Source organism: Humulus lupulus, chromosome 5, assembly GCF_963169125.1.
Source record: "Humulus lupulus chromosome 5, drHumLupu1.1, whole genome shotgun sequence".
NCBI lineage: Eukaryota > Viridiplantae > Streptophyta > Magnoliopsida > Rosales > Cannabaceae > Humulus > Humulus lupulus.
The window spans coordinates 52901219-52910795 of NC_084797.1; the positions used below are offsets into that span (position 1 = coordinate 52901219).

A 9577-nucleotide genomic window follows, 5' to 3' on the forward strand; every position below is an offset into this window, starting at 1 on the left:
GTATAATCTTTTTGAATTTAAATTTGTTAATTGTTTGTTTGATTATTTATTTTTAATATGTGAATAATTGTGTAACTTGTTTATTTTACTATTAGTGTTACATTTTAAATAAGTGTGACAATTGATGTGATTAAAATAGGTTATTTTTTTTATTTCAAGTGTGTGCCGAAATGTGTGTGTGTGTGTGTGTGAATGTGTTCTATTTTTCTTTTATTAATTTATTTAGTTATTGTTCCCATTATAGAAAAGGAAAGGGTCGTATGAATCTAGACCTAATGTGAGTCTTGAGCATTTTTCCTTTTAATTATGGAAAGAAAAGAAATATAAGTTGTCATCTTGTAGGAAAAGATGACAAGGTTTATTTTTTATGTGGTTCACATTAGGATAAGGGTTTAGGTGAGGTGTAAGGAGAGGAAATGATGGGATTTAGCTTAAATTATGGGATAGGATTTTGGCTTTTCACACATGAGTCCTTTTCTTAAGGTTAGGTCACTAGAGGCTATAAACCCTTATCCTAATTTAGAGAGTATGGAAGCCTTGGCATTCTTTTGCTTGTGGCAGCCGAAATTAGAGAGAAGGAGAGAGAGAGAAGGAGGAGAAGAAAGGAAGAAGAAGGAGGAGGTCTTAGGTATAGTTTTTCTTATGATTCCTTGTTGTTTTAAGATTTAGGTTTATCTTCCTCATTATCTTAAGTCTTTTTCTATGTTCTTCTTCTTCATGGGTTTCAAAAACCCTAGGGTATTCAAGGGTGACTATCACTTGGGTTTTGATCAAGTTGTGTTCTTGATTTTACAATCAAGAGAGGTATTGATTCTCTACCCCTAATGCTATGGTGTTCTCTTGAGTTATTGGATTTGTGGATATTTTTCAATATGTAGATGCATGGGAGATTGATCTAGGCGTGGGTAGGGGTTTATGGTGTTGGTTTGATTTTTATTGTTGTGTGTTCATAATATGTGTAATGAGATGATTACTGAAATATGATGTTGATGATATTCTATGATTTTAAGTATGTATGTTTCGGCCTATGGGGTTTGGGCATATTGGGTTGTTTGATTTTCTTGTGTCTCATACATGTTAGAAACATGCTAGGTTTCATGTGCATATAGATGAGGATTTTGTGTAAATTCTTGTTGGGTATCCTAGGTGTTTCGGCCTAGGGGTGATGTTCAAGCTTGATTGTTTTTTCTATATGTTTTACAATCAATTGTGAATCTAGAAACATGATAGGGTGTATATGAGATTATGTATCAATATATTATGGTATGCATGAAAAATAATAGGAACATGTTAGGTTTAATATAAAGGCATATATGAAGATTTGTGTTATGTTATTCATGCATGTTGTATTATTATTTTGTTGGGTTGTATGCATGAACTCATTAGAAAAAAATAATAAGGTTTTATAAGGTTGTATATGAATATATTGATACATACCATAATGTATCAATATATTATGGTATGCATGAAAAATAATAGGAACGTGTTAGGTTTAATATAAAGGCATATATGAAGATTTGTCTTATGTTATTCATGCATGTTTTATTATTTTGTTGGGTTGTATGCATGAACTCATTAGAAAAAAATAATAAGGTTTTATAAGGTTGTATATGAATATGTGTTAGTTATGTTATTTGAATTATTTGTATAATAAGAGCATGTTAGGATTTGTGAATTATTGTGTTTATGAAACATGAATGATCTTGTATGAATTTTATGAGGCATGAGGTAAAAGATAAAATTCATGGTGATTTATGCTTGCTAATTTTGTGAATAAATGGTGAAAAGATTGATGAAATAAGGATATGTGTGCATAAGAATGACTCTAATGATAAGTGGTGTTTGTGAAAATAAAATGGTGTTTTAATTCACAATTAAAATGATGTTTTTGCACAAATAATTACCTACAGATTTTTTGTTATATTTTTTAGAAAATATGAGTTTTAAAATAAGGATGGTGATTTTTATGAAAAATTTGATTGCTGGAATTTTTATTTAAAAATGTCAAGTGTGTTTCAATAAAAGGAATTTGATTGGTATTTTGAAATAAATAAATAACCTAAACAATGGTAAAATTTAAAAGTGATGTTTTTAATATAATATGAGTGGTTATTTTATAAGTTATGATTTTCTTTAATTTGATTAAGAAAAATATTGGATTTAATTCACTTGTGATTTTTAAATAATGGCTGAAAGTTTAGTATAAAAAGTTTTAAATAGTTATTTAATTTTTACATATGAATTTGTGTTACATAAAATTAAGTATTAAAAATAATTCAAACAAAATATATTTTTCATACACTTAAAATTTTTCTCACATCAAATTATGAAATTCTCTTAACTTAAATTAAATTGTTATTTTCTAAGGAGACATGATAATCATAAGTATTTTCTTTTTAAAATAATTTCCAATGCCTTTGATTTTCTTTGTAATTTAAAAATAATAAATGGGTCTTTTATATATTTTTAATGGTTAAATGAAATTGTTTTTATTAAATAAAAAGAACGTCTTGGGAGATTTAATCAACCTAGTAATTTTAAAACGATAGAAGTAAGACGCATGTAATTATCATTTTAAACGCCACATTTACGCAACGTTCCCACGTACGCATGTTACATGCAAATTCACTTTTACGTCCAAAATTATGTCTATTATGCAACCATGTAGTTTTTATAGAAAGATCATGCATGCAATATAGGTAGAATGAGCATTATTCTTTTATGACCTTATGTGTAATTAAGCATATTTGTATGTTGTGTGTAACTCCTACCATGTGTGCATGGCCCATGCACACATGAGTTATATGAGAGGGCAAAATAGTAATTATGTGAAGCTAAGGAATGTCGTTTTGATTATGGTATAGGCTCGTTGAGAAGTTGTGGTTTTACTTAGCTTGGACCTGAGGTAAGGAAGTTAGATAGAATTTATGATTGTTTATACTATGAATGGTAAGACTATTGTGTGAATGAAAATGTTAAGAATTATGAATGCTATAATGTGATGATACGTTGGCTTGTATGAATGTTGTATGATATGAATGGATGTTAGCGTGATGAATGCGACACATCAAATAAAGAGGTTACTAATGATATGAAGACGTAACCGAGTTTTATGTAATGGATGTTAGAGTGATGAATGTGACACATCAAAATGGGTTGCTAAGGATATGAAGACGTAACCCGAGTTACTAAGGATATAAAAACGTAACTCCAAGGGCGGACGCGCCGAGCTTATTCAAGGACCAGAGACTCTTGTTTACCTCAAAGGGTGGCATGGACAAGTTAGCGGGCCATGTTCACAAGGAATTGTTTATGATTATGTTATGATGTTTTGTGATGTTTATGATTATGTTATAATGTTTTGTTATGTTATGATGATGTTATGACGTTTTGTTATAATGATGCTATGATGTTTATGTTATGGTGATCTTATGATGCTTATGATACAATGATGATGTTAATGTTGATGTGAATATGTTTATGTTTATGATATTGACGCCATTATGACGATGATTCCATGATGTTTAAAGATGAATGAAGGTGTTTATGATTTGTTGTATCTTACTTGTTTATTGTTTGTACTTCCTTACTGGCCTTTTAGATCACCCCCTTACTTTCCCTTCCAGGTAGCAAATAGGTTTCTCTATGGCACACATGGTGATGTTAGGAGTTCTATCATCGTGGTGTGTATGGCGTGGGGGCATCCTATGGACGAAAAATAATCAATTAAAAATGCCATTTTATTTAATACTGTTATGTTTAATGAGACCTTTTTAAACTTATCAGTGGGACTTGAATTATTGGTTGTTTTAGAACTTTGCATAAAAAAATGATATTTTCTTTTAAAAACTATTGGGCCCAACTTGCATGTTTGAAGCAAGACCCCACTGATACCTTTATAATAAGTGGCTTTTCTTCTATAAACCAACGAAAATGTGAATGTCTTATTAAGTACTAGTTATGGGCATTTTACAGGAATATATGCAATTGGTTTTATAGGTTGTTGTATGTCTCTGATTACTGAAGCTGGCTGAGCTAGATGCTACCTCAATTGCCTTAGTTCTCTTAACTCCTCTACCTGCCTTCTCATGTCTTCTTGCATAACAATAAACTGCGCCTCCAATCTCTTGTATGCATTTTTTAGATTCTCGTTACACCTATTTTCCCCATCAGTTTTTAAAGGACTACAAGTATTGTTCGCCCATGTGTTAGGCCTCACAGCATGTGGAGTGTCAAGGTTGCATTTAACCCCAACATTTTTGTTGGGAATATATGGCTTTACTCTTTGCAAATAAAAAATGAATAATGATAATAATACAATATTCCAAACCCTATATGTTGATCAAGATTCCAATTCAAAGTAGGAATACAATTCTTGATAATCAAATAAACATGTTCATGATATGAATGTTAATCTTGAATATAAAGATCTAAATGATTAAATGATGATAAGATGAAATTAGAAACTTTTAATCATGAATACTAACAGTGAAAAACATAATAGAATTACAAAATACAAGATTAGGGTTAGAGAGATACAACCTTTGTATTGAGCAACTTGAATCTTCAAACATGGGGAACTTCTAAGGCTTATACACAATAATAATATTGTTGTCCAAAATCTCTATTCCTAGTCTTCCAAATTTCATGATGCTTCAACTATGTAGAATGGTATTTAGGATTGAACAAGCCTTAAAACTCATGGAAGTCAAGCAAAATTTGATGAGTTTCTTAGAGAAAACATAGGTCATAGAAAGCTAGAGAGAGAATGAGGTTAGAGAGAGAGTTTTTGAAAGTGTGATCAAGAATTTTCAACTCTAATAACCCATATATATAGAGTAGGTATCATCATTAGTCTAACCAATAGTTTTAGAGCATTTAAAACACATCATTTGGAGCATTTTACATAAACTGCATGACCCTAAAAACCGCCCAAGTGATGTATCACCTACATGTAGGTGATGTATCGTCTAACAGGCGATACATCGCCCACAAGTAGGTGATGCATCGTCTGCTACGGCTTTTGAACCCCTTTGCTTTTTAGCAATGCTACACCAATTTAGGGGCGACGCATCGCCACCCTCTTTTATTTTTGACCCCTCCAATGGTCCTAAAATTGCTCCAAATGCTGCCAAACCTTTTGGGAATGTTTGGATACCTCATTGTATCACTTTAGACACATAAAAGTCACTTTTAGATGCCTTCTACACAATCCCATGTTCATTTATCTTTAAGTGAAAATCGTTACGTGTTTTGCACCTCAACGTGTAAACATCTTAGCCATTATATTTAACCAATCTCAATAGTCCCCCAATTGGTTAAATATAATCTTCTATTCTTAGCTTAACAATTTTGGTGCATAAAATAAAGTATCTTTCGATTTGAACTTTATCTTAGTGAAAGTATTACAAAGCCTTATCAAAGTCATTGGTGTCTTAAAGATTGAATCAAGTACTCCTTAATGATAAAACAAGTAATACCACTCACACCTCCACTAGACCATTCATTTTACCACTTTTCTTGCTTAGCATTCTTATGGCCATGTGCTCATCAATTTATAAACTTTTTGGGGAGTAACTCCAATTTCCATGAGAGGCGACACCACCTCTAAGTTCACATAGGTGAAGTTCTTACAACATCTTTGCTACCTTTAGAGATACTTGTTGCACACAAGTGAACTTCATTAAAAGCCTTAGGCTTAACCCTCACTCGTTAGCAACCAACAATGACCAACCTTGCATGGAACTCATGATTTTGTTAGTGTTGAAATAATTAACCCAATAACTTGTTATTACCCATTGAACTCTTGCCCTTGATGTTCACGAGTTTGGAGTTGGGATGCCATCATTGGTTAATATATTATTCTAGGAGTTTTAGTCCCATCCCTTTTAAAGTAGAACTTACTAACCTCTTCGCAAGAGGTTTTGTAAATGGCTCTGCTAAGTTCTCGCTTGTCATAACATATGAGATTGATAGGATTCCTCCTTGAATAAAATGTCTCACATACTCATTTCTTAGACTTATATGTCTAGACTTCCCATAATATACGCCATTATATGCTCTAGCCAATGTGGCTTGACTATGACAAAGTATCGAGATTGTCGATACCGCATCTGTGGGAATTGGGATCTCCAACATAAGATCCCTAAGCAACTTTTCTAGTTGCCACTAGAGCTATAAATTTGGGCTCCATGGTTGAGTGTGAAATACATTTTTGTTTCATAGAACCCCATGAAACTACTCCTCCTCCGAGCATAAGCACCCAATCACTTGTGAAGAGATTATCTCCTACACTTAATATCCAAATCACATCGGATTATCCTAGAAGTGTCTTCGGGAACATTGAATATTGGAGGCCTAGCTGCTTGGTCCTTTTAAGGTACCCTAGAACTATCTCAATCACTTTTCAATGTTCCATGCTTGGATTGCTAGTAAACCCACTTAGTTTACTAACCGCTCTACCATTATTCTTTTCAAGCTTTATGCTTGAATAAAATGGTGTATTCGCCTCTTTGATTTTGAGATTACTAAACTTGTCAAGCACTTTCTCAATAAAGTGTGCTTGGCTTAAGGCATAACCCCCACTATTTCTTCTCACTTTTATACCAAAGAAGGCATTGACCTCTCAAAGGTCCTTCATTTAAAAAGTGGAAGACAGAAACCTCTTCATTTCCGATATGCCTCTCATCTCATTACTCAAAATCAACAATCATCAATATATAAACACATCAATATGACATAGCCATCACAAGTCTTAGAGTACAAACACTTGTCCATTATTGTGTCTACACCCATCCGAAACAATAGGTTTATCAAACTTCTCTTGCCATTGTTTTGATGGTTGTTTTAAACCATATAGTGATTTAACAATCCTACACATTTTATGTTCATTTCTCCTTACAACAAAACCCTTCGGTTGTTCCATATAAATCTCCTCATCGAGATCTCCATTTAGGAATGTCGTTTTGACATCCATTTGATGAACATAATGTTCATATATTGATGATAAGGCAAATAAAACTCTTTTTGTGGTTGTCCTAGTGACTGGTGTATACGTGTCAAAGTAATCAACTTATTTAGCTTTGAAGGATTCTATGTGCCATCGGTGTGATATTTCCTCTGAAATACCCACTTGCACCCAATTGATTTTTAACCTTGTGAAAGTTCTACAAATTCCCATATGTGGTTTTACATAATTGAATCTATCTCATCATTTATTGCCTCCTTTCAAAAAACATAGTCTTATGAAGACATTGCTTCGTGGTAGGTTTTGGCATCATCCTCAACTTGAAGAATCATAGGAAATTTCCATGTGACTTCTTCATGTCTTTCATAGAGTATCTCTACTTGAGAACATTTCTCAATTGATCCCAAGGCAATATAGGTTGTTCTTCAACCTTTGGATCTTTCTCTATCAGAGATTCTCCAACACCCGTGGGTTCTTGAGAGTTGCTATCACAATATAACATATTCTCAAAGATCTCCAGTTCATTAGATTCAATTATCCCATTCAACTCCAAGCCTGATAGCCTATATGCCTTAATATTTCAGCAACTCTTTTAATTGTGCTATAACCTATATGAGCAAGTCTATTATGCCACAATTAATAGAATTAGAATTAATCACATTGCAATATTTAGATGCCATATCATTATTGTCACTATCAAAAGCACAAAGTTTGATCATTCCATCACATGTATAACCCTTTCCCACAAAAGTGTCCAATTTAGTCAAAGTGAGTTTACCGAATTCAAAATACATTTTGATACCATATTTACTCAATAGAATTCCACTCATAATGTTTCTAATCATATTGAGAACATAGAAATCATTAATTAGGGTCACTTTCTCTTCTTTAGTGAAGAACACATCAATGCAACCCCTTCCAAGTACCTTGGATTTCTTTTCATTTCCCATTTGGACTTCAAGTCCAACCTTTCCACTTTCAAATGTTTTGAAAAGATTTTTATCATAGGTTGTATGAATGGTGACACAAGTATCATATCACCTTCCTTGCACATAAAATGCACTGGCCTTGGTATCTTTACTTAGGTTTGCAATGATCTCAACATCAAATGTATTGACCTTAGTATCTTCACTTTCTTTTGCAATGTTCTCAACATCAATTGCATTGACATGTTCACCTTCTCTTAAGGTTACATTAGTCTCATGAGTACATGTATGAATCATGTCAATTCTTTCTATGGTTATCATAAATTCCTCATCGAATGCATTATTCTCAATTATTGTTACAATGCATTCCTCATTAAATTCATTAAATTTAATCAAAGTCATAAGGATCTCACCATCAATTAAAGTGACCAAATTAAATTCATTTAAAAGTGCAATGATCTCAACATCAATTGCCTTAACCCTAATCTTATTCTGGTTAATTTTACAATTACCATATATCACATGATTATTAATAACTTTCCAAACAAAACAAGTACAACAATAGCCCTTGAATTGTTTATTCACATTCACCATTATACTGTTAGTATAAACAATGGTCTCAAACACACAAAAATATGGCAGCAAACACATTTCATTCATGTAACGACCCAGATTTTCAAGACTCGATAATGTAGAAATATAAATGTTTTCATTTAACGAAATGTCTCAAAAACTCGTATAAAAAAAACTTTTTAAAAAGTCGTATGGCCATACTTAACATTTAGTTACAAACATATTTTATAAAGAGTACAGTGAGCCTAGTTTAGGAAAATTACACAACATTTCCAAAAATAAAACGGCTTCCCAAAAGGTCGGTCCACATGTACATTTGCAAGGTAGACTCTAGCGCTCACTGCTCTGCCTTGCCCTTGCTCTTACCTACAACATGAAGCAACTAGGTAAGCGAAAACGCTTAGTAAGTTCAACCTTCAAACAAAAGCATGTAGAGGATTAGGGTTCCGAATCCATCCGGACCCTACACAATCAATTTCAAGAATGCAAAGCGTCCTGGCAAACTTATGGTCATTCCTGATAACCAATGAAAAATTATTACCTATAAACAGATAAAATCCTGCACTCAGAAAATCCCAGAACAATCAGATATATTATATCGCAACTAATTCTTATCAACAATTATATCCCTACACTCAGAAAATCCCAGAGCAAGCAGATATATTATTTCACAACTATATCTTATCAACAAATATATCCTTGCACTCAAAAAATCCCGGAGCAAGTAGATGTATCATATCATAATATAATTCGAGACCAACGCTCGACAATTTCCAACAATTCAGCCGTAACGCACCCTCCAACATAATTACTAATCTGTAAGAGAGAACTGACTCTCAACACTAAGATCTAGCCAATAAATATCTCCATCAAGGGTAACTATCGCGTTACCTAGGGCATCACTACTTATCCAATAGTGAAATCGACTTTACACAGTTTTACAGAGACTTCAATGCTAATCAGTGGTGTTGGTGATCAGTTGCCCCTAGGGTATTCAGCCTCACTCAATCTGGCAACCCCTAGTATCTCTAGGCACTCGCACTGAATGGCCAATATTCACGGCTGCTATCCGGGAATAACTTATCAGAGCACTTGCTCGGGTTCTAACCGT

General features: G+C 33.1%; 1 long non-coding RNA gene across 2 annotated transcripts; it reads left to right on the forward strand.

The window, feature by feature from the left end:
* Window positions 1–505: 505 nt before the first annotated feature.
* Window positions 506–4130, forward strand: LOC133780410 (uncharacterized). Of its 2 annotated transcripts, none has more exons than XR_009869293.1 (4): window positions 506–628; window positions 738–804; window positions 2865–2905; window positions 3627–4130. It is a non-coding gene; the product is annotated as an uncharacterized LOC133780410 (long non-coding RNA). The 2 variants fall into 2 exon arrangements; XR_009869294.1 differs by lacking the exon at window positions 3627–4130 and adding an exon at window positions 3129–3603.
* The last annotated feature ends 5447 nt before the right edge of the window (window positions 4131–9577 follow it).